This window comes from Leopardus geoffroyi, chromosome C3 (genome assembly GCF_018350155.1).
Source record: "Leopardus geoffroyi isolate Oge1 chromosome C3, O.geoffroyi_Oge1_pat1.0, whole genome shotgun sequence".
Taxonomy (NCBI): Eukaryota; Metazoa; Chordata; class Mammalia; order Carnivora; family Felidae; genus Leopardus; species Leopardus geoffroyi.
In genome coordinates this window covers 3,963,459-3,976,568 of record NC_059338.1, presented here as the reverse complement: position 1 = coordinate 3,976,568, position 13,110 = coordinate 3,963,459, and the positions used below count along the sequence as shown (strand labels likewise).

At 48.0% G+C, this 13,110-nt stretch overlaps 1 long non-coding RNA gene across 1 annotated transcript; it reads left to right on the top strand.

Annotated features, from left to right (window-relative positions):
• The first annotated feature begins 9,469 nt into the window (after positions 1-9,469).
• Positions 9,470-11,481, top strand: LOC123586052. Its single transcript, XR_006706572.1, has 2 exons — positions 9,470-10,205; positions 10,506-11,481. It is a non-coding gene; the product is annotated as an uncharacterized LOC123586052 (long non-coding RNA).
• Positions 11,482-13,110: the final 1,629 nt, after the last annotated feature.

The following is a 13,110-nucleotide window of genomic DNA, read 5'->3' as shown; positions in this document are numbered from 1 at the left end:
TTACACATTTTAATTTCCATTTTCTGTGGTCTATCGATGGCAGACATTTTATTGCAGCCCATGTAAGACCGGACCCCATTTTTCCCACGGCTGTGTTCCTAGCGTTTGGGAAACGAATTCGACTCATGTGATAACTACCCTCTAAAATTTGCTGAGACATCTTTTAGAGCCCTATTGAAAATATAATAAATATTTCCAAATGTGCCGTCAGATGAAAGTTGTTAATTGCGTTGTTCGACTCTCCTGTGTCTTTGCCGAATGCTTTTGGCTGCTTGACGCGTAATTTATCGAGAGCGTTGTGCTGTCATCTACTATCACAGTGATTCGTCAGTTTATTCTTGCAGGGACCATCACTTTTTGCGTGTATCTCTACTGAGTCTATTTAATAACGTGCATCCGTGTTTAGAATTGTTACATTGCTTGGGTAACTTTAACCTTTTTTTTTAATGATTATCTTTTAGAGAGACAGAGAGACAGAGAGAGAGAGAGAGAGAGCGCGAGCAGGGGAGGGGCAGAGAGAGAGGGAAACACAGAATCTGAAGCAGGCTTCAGGCTCCTAGCTGTCAGCACAGAGCCCGACGCGGGGCTCGAACCCACGGACCTCGAGATCATGACCTGAGCCAAAGCTGGAGGCGTAACTGACTGAGCCACGCAGGTGCCCCTTTGCTTTCTTCATTTAAAAAATCCTCTCCTAGGATCAGTATTCATATATTTCCCTTGATCCCCGCTTCCTAAATCTCACGTCACAGATTCTGTGGGGATGTGCCATTTTCTTAAAGTCCAACCGAGTTGTTTCCAGATGCAGCCTTTCTGTCTACATGTTTATCAACAAGTTTTTTTTTTCTCTTTTGTAGATCGAGGTGAAATTCACACCATAAAATTAACCATTTTGAAGGGAGTAATTCTACAGCGTGTCGTACAATCACAGGTGCCGCAGCCACCTCTGTCTCATTCCAAGTTATAACAAGCTCTCCCCTTGTTCTGTTCTATGACGTACAGATGGTCCCCAACTTACGGTGGTTTGACTTGCAATTTCTTTGACTTTATGATGGTGCAAAAGCACCATACATTGAATAGAAACTGCACCTCGAGTTTTGAATTTGGATCATTTCCCAGGCTGGAGACACTCCCTCGTGATGCTGGGAGGCACCGTGGCTCACAGGTAGCCACGTGATATCCTGGGTCGACAATCAACACAGTGTCAACCATTCTGTCTCCATACAACCCTTGTGTTTTTTTCAGTACAGGATTCAATGAGGTCACATGAGATATTCAACACTTTATTACAAACTAGGCTTCATGGTGTTTCCCAGCTGTCGGCTCACGTAAGTGTTCTGAGTACTCATAAGGTTGGTGAGGCTAAGCGGTGATGCTCGGTAGGTTATGTGTTATAAATGCATTTTCAGCTTATGATGTTTTCCATTTACAACAGGTGTACCAGGATGTAACCCCACTGTAAGTCGAGGAAGATCTGTATTTTATTAGGCCTCATTCTGAGTTCTAATTTTGTTCAAAAAGAAATGATCTATGCATACCCCGTATCTTCTGGAGGAGGGGTGGCTGCCCTTGCCCTCAGTCCCCGTCTACTCTGCTGTTAGAATAACCATACATCTCAGCTGAGGTCAAAACGCAGATGAATGTCTCCAATCCTACCTCATCTGGCTGTGGTCGTTGTCCTGAGCTAGGGTTAACTAGGGTGGCTTCTTCTAACTCAGAGGAGTCCTGTCCTACTGACTTTATTTTTTAATTTGTTTTTGCTTTTCGAAATTGACATACGATTAGGGGGCCTGGGTGACTCAGTTGGTTGAGCATCTGCCTTTGATTTCGGCCCAGGTCATGATCTCACGGTTCGTGAGGTCGAGCCCCGTCTGGGGCTCTGTGCTGATGGTGCGGAGTCTGCTTGGGATTCTCTCTCTCCCTTGCTCTCTGCCCCTCCCCTGCTTGTGCTCTCTCTCCCCAAATAAATAAATAATACTGCTTGCTTGTTATAGATGCTGAGTGCTGGATTCCAAGAAAACCACAATGCCCACTTAGGGTTGTTGCTAGAGCACTGAGTGACTCTCCCCAGCTGCGTGCATTAGAGTGAGGGTATGTAATTCCCACTCATGGGATGGGACACTGCGGGGATCCAGCACCCTCCCCCCTTCCCCCCACTTTGTCCCCGTTGCCCTCCAGACATCCCCATAGGCAGAAAGGAGGGGGATGTGAACAGATGGCACTTTGGCCACTAAAATACAGACACACAGGAGGGGAAGGGTCTGATTTCCTCTTTCTGTTTGGTGCAGACCCCACTTCTGTAATCTGGAGCGGCAGGAATCGGGGGAGGGGCAAAACGTCTTCCAAAGGTTCTGATTGTAGGTGACAGGTTTGGGTGGTATACACCAGGGCTTCTGACTGCTCTTGCCGAGGTCAGGTCAGGTGCTCCCACTCTGGCAACAGGTTAACTGCCGGCATGAGAGCCTTGTGATTGTGGTTGTTTATTTTCGCAAATATTTGCATTTGGCTTTCTCGTCATAAATTCTTTAATCCACTGGAAAGTTGGGAGGGCTGCATCAGGAAATCTGCAGAGTTGTTGTTGCTGTTATTGTTGTTGTTAAATGATACTCTGAGGCCCACACACCCAGGTACCAAGGGCACAGCATGGTGGTTGGTGGGGGGCTGTCTGGAAGGTCGTCGAATTGGGGCCTTTCATGAATAAATGGTGCCTGAACGTTTGATGGCACTCAGGTTCTTGTTCCCGAACCCTCCATTGGATAAGGGGTCCTAGGATGACTCTGAAGGCATGTTTCATGCAGAGGAAGGGTCATGGTCTTAATCTCAGCCACCTGGTCGGACATCAGGAAGAGACTGAAGGGAGAACCCCCAGTCACCGCCGTGTCCTCTGTCCTGTGGGCCGGTCACTGCACAGCCATGTCCCATGACTTGGCAAGGTCACCGCCGCCCTGGGAAGACACACACACCGTGGGTTCTGGAAATTCTCACTTCTTCGCAGCTTCTGCAATACCGTTCCCTTCCTTCTCCAGGGGGGAATCACCCACAGCCCCCTGTGTATTGGCAGGTCCATCTGAGATAAGGGGGCAAAGCGACCGAACAAGAGAGGCAGCTCCGATGGCCTGAATTTCATTTATAAGCTCAGTCATTTTACTTCACTTCATTGATTTTTTTTTTTCATGGATCTGATCACCACCTGACACATATTTTTTTCTATTTGTTTCTCCCACTGAAATAGAAGTTTGCTTTTTTCTGAACTGTATCACGATTGCTGAGAACACGGCAAACTAAGTTAATGGTGACAAAAATCAATATCCGTGGCATTAAGGCAGGTCTTTGGGTGGCTCAAGTGGCAGTGGCGTAGAGCTGGTTGTCAGGATGCCAGACGCCCATCCACGGCCGGCCCCCTTGCTCCTCTCCTGAAGAATGGGAGAGTGCTCTCTTCTACGTTGGCTGGCCTTGGGCTCACTCTCCTGCTATGAGGAGCCATCTTGCTGAGCGTGTCAGGCAGAGTCAGCCCTGCCCACACCTCATGGCTCCTGGCTCACAATATCAGAGGAACGGCTTTTGGCTTTGGAGTTGGCATTGGCTGGAGCATTACATTTTTAGCAGCTTTTTTTGGTTAATGTTTATTTTTGAGAGAGAGAGAAAGAGACAGAGTGTGAGCAGGGGAGGGGCAGAGAGAGGGGGGGGGGACACAGAATCCGAAGCAGGCTCCGGGCTCCGAGCTGTCAGCACAGAGCCCGACGCGGGGCTCGAACCCATGAACCGTGAGATCATGACCTGAGCCGAAGTAAGACACTTAACTGACTGAGCCACCCAGGTGCCCCAATAGGCCACATTTTTAGAGGCTTTTTAAAGTCTACCCAGTCTCAGCCTGAGGGCACACTGCTTTTGTGCACATACCCTTTCCTGAGGACTTTTCTGACCATTCGGTATGGTTTCTGAGCCCAGGGAGAAGTTCATCTACATGTGACTTCCCAGTTGCTTCAAATGAAAAGCCAGAGGCCAGACTGGTTTATGAGTAGGGCCACTCAGTCATCCTGGTTTGCCTGGTTTGTGACTATTGTCCCAGTGTAATTATTATTTTTTTAAATTTTTTAATGTTTATTTTTGAGAGAAAAAGGGAGATAGAGAGACAGAGAGAGAGGAAGAGAGAAAGCATGAGCAGGGGAGGGGCAGAGAGAGAGAGAGATGGAATCTGAAGCAGGGTCCAGGCTCTGAGCTATCAGCACACAGCCCTATGCAAGGCTCGAACGCATGAACCTTGAGGTCATGACCTGAGCCAAAGTCAGAGGCTTAACCGACTGAGTCCCCCAGGCGCCCATGTCCCAGTGCAATTATTAAAGTCCCTCTTTTACTCTTGAGTGGATCCAGTTTGGACAAGAAGTTATGCCTCCTCCTCCTCTCAGGCTCTGCATGATCCGCCCACCCCTCCTGACGTATTTCTTTGTCCGTATCTCCTAATATCACCCCCCTTCCTCCTCTGCTGTGGCCACACTCAGCTCCCTACTGTTCCTTGAGCTTCTGGATGCGTTCCCTTCCCCCCCCCCCCCCCCCCCCACCTTCACAGGACCTGTTCCTATTTCTGTGAACCCTCTTCCATGGGTATCTGCATAATCAATTCGTTCAAGTCTTAAATTTTACCTTCTCCGCGAGACGTAGTCTGACCACCCGATGTAAAATTGCAGCCCTCCCTTCCTACATCACCGACCCCCTCATTCCACTCTGGTGTTTCTTACCTCAGTAAGTTTCTATAGCTTTATGTGTACCTCATGTTTATTGTTCCTCTTCCCACTAGGAAATGGGCTCCGTGAGGGTAGGGACCTCATGTTGTTCTGTTCCCCAGTGTAGCAGAAGATCCCAGAGTGCCTCACACAGAGCGAGCATCAATACACATTTGGTGAATGAATGAGTGAAGGAAGGAAGGAAAACTTACGTTGTCTGTGTTCTGTTTCCTCAAAGATGTGGCAGGTGACTGCCTATCTGTGAAGATCCAAGGCGTTACTAGCTGGTGACGACTTACTAGTTTCCCTAAACTGCATATAGCTTTTTCATTTTTATTTCCCAGGGGAGCTGCACCTTTTCACGGCATAGGGCTTGGCCGTTTTCTCACAGACCAATTTAGGGGAAATTCGGAAGAGAGGCAGATCTTTCAGAGCCCTAGAAACGATCCCACAGAAGCAACTCTCTATTTTACCTAAAAGACAGGCTGAACCAGCAGAAATGGTTCTGGAAGTAGAGAAAGTATCAACATTGGCATCATGCCATGCGGTTGATGGAGCTCTCTCAATCCCACTATCCAACGGAACCCTGATCGCAGCACTTCCTGCTATCCCTCTTTAGTTCAGGCGGAAACAGAGCCAGAGAAAACGATGACTTCCTGTATGATATATGGCTGGTTCAATGGCACAGTGGTGAAGTGGCAAGGGGACTTCACACACCTGGTTTAGTACCACACTGTCTGAGGTCCCTTTGTAACTTCTGTCAGGCCACCTCTGCGTTACTTGTGCCTTTTGGGGTCTTCGGGAAAGTGTACAAGACACAGAGCATGTCGCGACCCACAGTGTGTGAGAGGATGTCGTCCAGTTCCGGGATGGACACCAAGGGAGCAAGGCCATGGGCATTTCCTACCCAGATGCAAATGGACATTTTATGCAAGATTTTCATGAGAGACAGAGAAAGACTCTTTCTTGGGACATTTTGCAGTCCCCTCCTAGTGTCTTTCTACCCTCAGGATCATGACAACCGCACACACAATAATAACGAGACTTACCAGGTAACAAGCACTATGTGTTGTGGACTATTCTGAGTGCACTGCACCTGTTAATTCGCCTACATCTTACGTCAACTCTGTGTAGCATGATTATTAGCGCATTTCCCACGAAAGGTCCCAACAGCACATTTGAGCCCATGCCACAGCTAGAAATTGGTGGACAGGGGATTTCAACCCACGTGGCCCATGCTCCAGAAAAGCGCCTGCCGTCCAATTGAAATATAATGCAAGCTGCATGTTTGGCTTTAAAAAAAAAATTTTTTTTTAATGTTTATTTATTTTTGAGAGAGACAAAGAGACAGAGCGCAAGCAGGGGAGGGGCAGAGAGAGAGAGGGAGACACTGAATCCGAGGCAGGCTCCAGGCTCCGAGCTGGCAGCACAGAGCCAGACGCAGGGCTCGAACTCACGAACCGTGAGATCATGACCTGAGCAAAGTCGGACGCTTCACCGACTGAGCCACCCAGGCGGCCCACCGCATGTGTGGCTTTCAATTTTCTAGTAGTTACATTAAAAAGGGAAAAGAAACATCCATGTAGGTATCTAGGGAGTCTTATGCTGAGTGAAATAAGTCAGAGAAAGACAAATACCGTGTGATTTCACTCCTAGGCAGAATCTAAAAAGCAAGCAAACAAAAGCAGAAGCAGGCCCATCGATACAGAGGGCAAACCGGTGGTGGCCAGAGGAGGGGGGATGGGAAGAGATGGGCAAAATGGGGGAGGGGAATGGAAGGTACAGCTTCCAGCTCTGGAAGGAATAAGTCACGGGGATGAAAGGCACAGCAGAGGGAACACAGTCAATGGTGCCGTAATAGCCTGTAGGGTGACAGATGGCAACTATGCTCGTGGGGAACATGACATAATGGATAGAGATGTGCATTCAGTGTGTTGTACCCCTGAGACTAATGTGACATTGTGTGTCAATCATACCGCACTAACAAATAAGCAAATGTACAAAGAAACAAATGAAGTCAGTTTTAACAAAGTGTGCGATTTAACCCAATATATCAAAAAATGAATACTTCAACGCACAGTCATAAAAATTATTCGCATGATCGTTCACATTTTGGTCCTAAGTCTTCGAAGTATTGTGTGCATTTTACTCCTAGAGCACGTCTCAGCCTGGATTCTAAATTTTAATCAGAAATCCTTAATCTGTATTTAGATTTCATTAAATGTCTGGTTGAAAAGTAGATTTACATATTCAAGTTACTTCAATCGTACCCCAGGTATTCCAGTAACCGGATCAAGTACGAGTTTTTAAATTAAAATTAAATACAGTGTAAAGTTCGGTTCATCTACTGCACACGTGGAGGGTCCCATGGCCCCTGAGGTTGGTGGCTGCTGTGCAGGGACCACCAGCTCCCAGGCCCGCACCCCTGACACCAGACTGCTCTGATTTCTGGGAGAGCCCCCTGCCCCCCGCCACTGTGGCTCAGCCCCGACTTCCCCATCCCTCAGCAGCTCCTAGGATCTCCTCCCGAGCTTTTCAGATCTTCCGTCATTCGGCCCATAATCCCCATCTTTATTTTTAGCATTAACATCAAATGCCTTGAATTACACAGATGCCCACATCATGGGTGGAGAAGGCCGAACAACATCATAAACCTAAGAAACAACTATGTCGGTTTTCCCTGTTAGCTCTGCTTAACATATGCGAGAATTCAGGACGAGGTAGGACTATCTCTCACCCGCCCCCGGGGTGGAAATAATAGCTAGATTAGTTTGCATGTCAGAGCCTCTGCTTAACTAGGGTCCAAAATAGCTCCTTTGATGATGACTGAAGCTCCTGCACAGCCTCTCTGCGTCGGTGCGGGCGAACTGGGGAGAGGGAGACGACTGGCAAGAAATGGAAGAGAGGAAGCGACACCTTTCCGATCTGGTGTTCAGGGAGGAAGTCCTTGCCTTTCTGCAGCCGAGAGGGCAGAAAACAAGAAGAGAAGGGAGATCTGTCCAGCACTGGGAGGGTGGCTCCTGCAACTGGGGAAAGTACTTTTACTCTGATTTGATCTCACTCGGTTGTAAGTTCCAACAGCCGCATGTGGTCGGGGCCGCCACGCTGGGGAGCACACAGAGGTCTGTAGGGACAGACGAGGGACAGCGGCCCCTCTTCCGCTGTAGACCCCGCACGAACTGGACGTGGTTGAGCCCTACTGAGGTGAGATGGGGGCCGAATATGAGAAACTTCTGTTTCCCGGGACTTGGGCATCTGTGCCCCGGAGCTCAAGAGAATGCAGTCACTACCGTGTGTGAAGAGCCTCAGACGTGAGCGGGCAAAGCTGCAAGGGCCCCAGGTAGGTGAGTTCCTGATAGAAGACGCTCATTCTGCTTCTGCTCTGAACATTAGGAGACGTTCTTTATTTTTTTTTATTAAAATGTTTTTAATGTTTATTTATTTTTTGAGAGAGAGAGTGAATGGGGGAGGGGCAGAGAGAGAGGGAGACACAGAATTCCAAGCAGGCTCCAGGCTCCGAGCTGGCAGCACAGAGCCCCGTGCGGGGCTCGAACTCACAGACCGCGAGATCGTGACCTGAGCGGAAGTCGGACGCTCAACCGACGGAGCCGCCCAGATGCCCCAGGAGACATTCTTTAAAATGGACTTTCATGAATCGTCTGACGGTCTGTGAAATAAGAAACAAACAAACAACGAAGGCTGTCCCTCCCCGGAGTGGAACGCTACCTCAGAAGGAGAAGGCATGTCTTCTGATGGCCTTTCGTGATTGGGTGGCTGTTGTGCCTACGGTTCCCGAGACAGAAAACGGATTTGCCAGGGTAGCGATGTGAACCAGTGGGGTTTGAGCCACACAACAGGCACTGATCTGAGTGATTTATATGCATTCATCTGTGCGACCCTCAAGTTCCGCTATTATTCCATTTTCCAGGTAAGGCAATTCAAACATGGGTTAAGTGACCTGCTCAAGGTCGCAGCTGACGCAGCCAAGCCCAGGAATGGGGCTTGAACCCAGGCATCGCGGTCGCCTGGACAATCACTGGTTCCCTCTCGCTCTACTGAGTCCACCTCTCGGGGGTTTTGCTGTGGCTGTGACACTGTGTGTGGCTGTGACACTGTGTGTGGCTGTGACACTGTGTGTGTGCATGCGGGGTGAGCCTCCCAAAGACGGTGGATTTGTGCACAGCCTGGCAGGCGAGGAGCTGGAAGAACAAGGCACGGGCCATGGGTGCTGCCGTCGAGTGGGAGAGAACTGGCCTTGGAATTGGAGCCTCTGGTTTCGTACTACTGAGGTGCTGGGAAATATTACTTATTTCATTTGGCTATTGAGATTGCATAAAACATGCATGCAGAAGGGCTTTGCAAAGCATGCGTAGGATGGATACTGAAGAATCCGGAACACTGGCCCACGGGCCATTAAGGGATGCCAGAGACGTCTCGGAGACGACACGGTTACAGGACTTAGTGGTTTACCTAAGATTTGGGCGCAGTTCTGAATTTTTTACATCCTGCAGCTCAAGGATTCCTCCCCCTCAAGCGTGAAAGAGAGGCCTGAGGGCTTTCTTGTAATTTCAGATTTCCTGTGTCTTCGAGTCGCCTTCATATCAGGGCAACCAAACGTCTGGCTTGTGACCCCGATCGCAAGCAGCAAAGCGATTCAAGAAGAAAGGGATCCCTTTGTTTATGTCACCACAGGCCAGCACAGCCCCTCAGAGCCCGTCCCGGAGGCCGAAGTCACCTGGGTCCCGGGTGGGTGTCGCGTGTGTGTGTGGCTGCCACACCTCCGAGGCGCCACGCCTTCGTCGCGCCTGGCTCCCACTGCGACCCGAGTGAGGGGCCCTGCGCGCGTCCCCCGAGCGTGCCGCCATGCTGTTGTGGTTGTGGTCACACCTCGTGGAAGAGCTAGAAGGCCATGGACATACGCAGAGGGTGGGGAGGCTGCCTTACCAGCAATGAGTTTAAAGTGTCCCTTAAAGCTGGAAAAGGACACTATGGATAAGCTGCATCAAAACCCATAAAAAAAAGTTTGCAGTGAGAAATAAAGGGCAATTTATCAGATCCTGGAGGATCATTCCCTGGTTATACGTGACACAACGGGCAATGGTTAAGCTCAAACGGTGGGCTAGCCTTTGGGCTGCGGAATGTTGGCACGTTACCTTCCTCCTCTTCCCCACATTGCTGCGGAGTGGGTGCTATATCTTCCTTGACAGAGAAGACTCAGGCTAAGAGATATCCCCAAAGCCCAGAGCTGGTGACTGGAAGGATGTGTTTTTGTTTGTTTGTTTGTTTGAAGCACGTTTCACGCTTAGCGCGGAGCCCAACGTGGGGCTTGAACTCACCGCCCTGAGATCAAGACCTGAGCTGAGATCAAGAGTGGGATGCTTAACCGACTGAGCCACCCGGGCGTCCCCTGGCAGGATGCGAAGATATGTAAAAGTTATAGAGTCCCCGCTCTTTGCTCTACACCTGCTTGTCCGCCTTGAGTCTCAGGTGAGAAGCCTTGGGTAACCAGTTCTGGGGGATATCTCTAGCACGCAGTAACACCGTGGGTGGACAGCAGCAGATGACTCACCAGGTTCACAGGACAGCTTAGGGTATATCAGGGACCAGCCCCCTCTTTCAGTAGTAGAGACTTCTTAGTGCCAAGACCTACTCCACCAAGAGGAGTTCCAGTCTTGTGTATGCTAACGGAGGGAGAGTTTCTAAAAATGCATGGGTGTGATGTGATGGCTCACATTTTGTTGAGATTTAATATGTGAAACCCTGGTCCAAATTCTATATTCTCTGCAGTTTCTTCTCAGGTTGGCCCTTCCGATCACCATAATAGCCCTGGTTTGAACAGGAACGTCTACAGTCATCAATATGAAGGACAAATCTAGGCTGTGATGTTTTCCTTTTCGATGTTCTTACCTCCTTCTTAGGGAGTTCTTGATAGTATGCAATGTACAACGTTGCCAATTAAGTTATTAAAATTTTAAATGCTTCTAGCCATTACAGATTTCCAGGCACCCATCATGACATTTTAAGAGTAGGTCTGTCTACTTCAACGCAAGTGTGGTACTTAGAGAGCTCGAGTTACAGACACTTTGGGTATCAGAGGAACCAGGTTCAACATGGGCTGCAAAGGAGGAGGACAAACGGGGTGAGGCTATCGTGAGTGGAGCCTGGGAAAATAGAGGGAGCAGAGGGAGGTATCACGTGGACAGAGGCCTGCAGGCTGGGACGGCACCACTGGGCATGAGCCCTCTTGTCCTGTCCTCTCACTTCCAGAGCCCTGGGCACAGACAGAGCTTGTGGCTCAGCTCTGTCCGCACCGAGTGAGGCAACCACCACCATCCGATTGGCTTGGACCCTCACAGGGGCAGCTCTTCTCCATCTCGGCCCTAGTTTGGTAAAACAACGGGATTATTTTACGGATCCCTCAGGTCGCGGAGGCAAAAGACAGAGGGCAGCCCAGAATTTTCTGCACTTTGAATTAGATTGACTAAATACATTACATTAGATTAGAAGACATGTGTGACAAAACACCACTCTTCCCACGACTACAGGAACTCGTAGCCAATGAGGAAAATGGTCTGAAAGGCTTGCCACAGAAGGGTCACGGGCTTGTCTCTCTCTGGACGGTGGGTTATGAGTGTTGGGTTTTTGCTACTTTTGTTGGGCTACATTTTTGATTTTCAGTCAAGACTCAAATTGCTTTTGTAATAACAACAGAAAGAAAATGGCGTGCACTTAATGAAAGAAATAATAAAATAACCTTTTGATATTCAGGTGGTTTTACTTTTGTTTTCTAGCATAAACAGTCTAGAATAAGAATAAACTGGCTGAAAATAAATTGGACTTACAAAACAAAAAGGTAGAGCAAAATCTTTAATTTTGGAAAAATTTAAAAAACTGAAACCTTGGGGTGCCTGGGTGGCTCAGTCGGTTAAGCATCCGCCTTTGGCTCAGGTCATGATCTCAGGGTTCGTGGGTTCAAGTCCCGCGTCCGGCTCTGTGCTGACAGCTCGGAGCCTGGAACCTGTTTTGGATTCTGTGTCTCCCTCTCTCTCTGCACCTCCCCCATTCATGCTCTCTCAAAAATAAATAAAAAACGTTAAAAAAAATAAAAAACAAAAACAAAAACCTTTCTAAATAGCTGCAGGAGAGTGTTATGGTGTGCCATACCACCAATGCTAAAAAAAAGTATCGAAACCTTTGATTTTTCAAAATTGTTAAATACTGCATAGATACACACAGCACCTGCTTAAGATGCAAAAGGTATATCGGCACAATAAATATCTATGTGCCTGTCACCCGATTTATAAAATACAGTATTACCTTGATTTCTGAAGCTCCCCGGTTTCCCCTCCAGTCCCACCTACCTCCTGCTTCCCTGAAATAACTACTATCCTGAATTTTCTGTGTTTTTATCCCTCTGCTTTTCTTTGACGTTTTGTACCAATAAATATTGAATTTGTACATTTTTAGACTTTAAATAAATGGAATAATATTACATATATTCTTCAACAACTCACTAAGATTCATTCATGTTATTATTGTGACTGCAGATCTTTTCACAGTTGTATAATATTCCACTACGTGACTGTATGGATATACCACAGTTTATTTCTCCATTCCACAGTTGGTTACTTTTTTTTTCTTTAACAAACAGTGCTGCTAAAAAGCTTCCCTAGGACTTGGAGTGCAGTGTCAGAGGATAGGTGTATCTTTAAAATTAATACGTAATGAATATTTGTAAACCACACATCTGGTAAGGGTTAATATCCAAAATAAATAAGGAGCTCATACAACTCAATAGCAAAAGAACACATACTCCAATTTCAAAATGGGCAAAGAACCTGAACAGGTACTTAGCCTCGTCAAAAAGACAAGAGGTTACAAGTGTTGGCGAGGATGTGGAGAAAAGAGAACCCTCACGCACTGTTGGTGGGTTTGTAAGTTGGTGCAGCCACTGGGGAAAACAGTACGGAGGGTCCTCAAAAAACTAAAAATAGAACTACCACGTGAGCCAGTGATTCTACTTCTGGGTATAAACCCAAAGGAGAGGAAATCACTGTCCCGAAGAGGTACGTGCACCCACCGCGTTCGTTGCTGCATTCTTCACAAAAGCAAAAACGTGAAAACAACCCAAGTGTCTGTCAGTAGATGAATGCATAAACGTGCGGTGTAGATGCACGGTGGAAGGACATTCTACCATTTGAGGATGGACCCGGAGGGCGTTATGCTAACTGCAACAAGTCGGAGAAAGAAATATTATCTGACCCCACTTACATGTGGAATCTGAAAAAAGCCAAACTCCTGGTAATAGAGGTCAGATGTGTGGTTGCCAGAGGCGGGGAGTCAGGGGTGGGGGGACTGGGTGAAGGTGGTCAAACTTGCCGTGACAAGATAA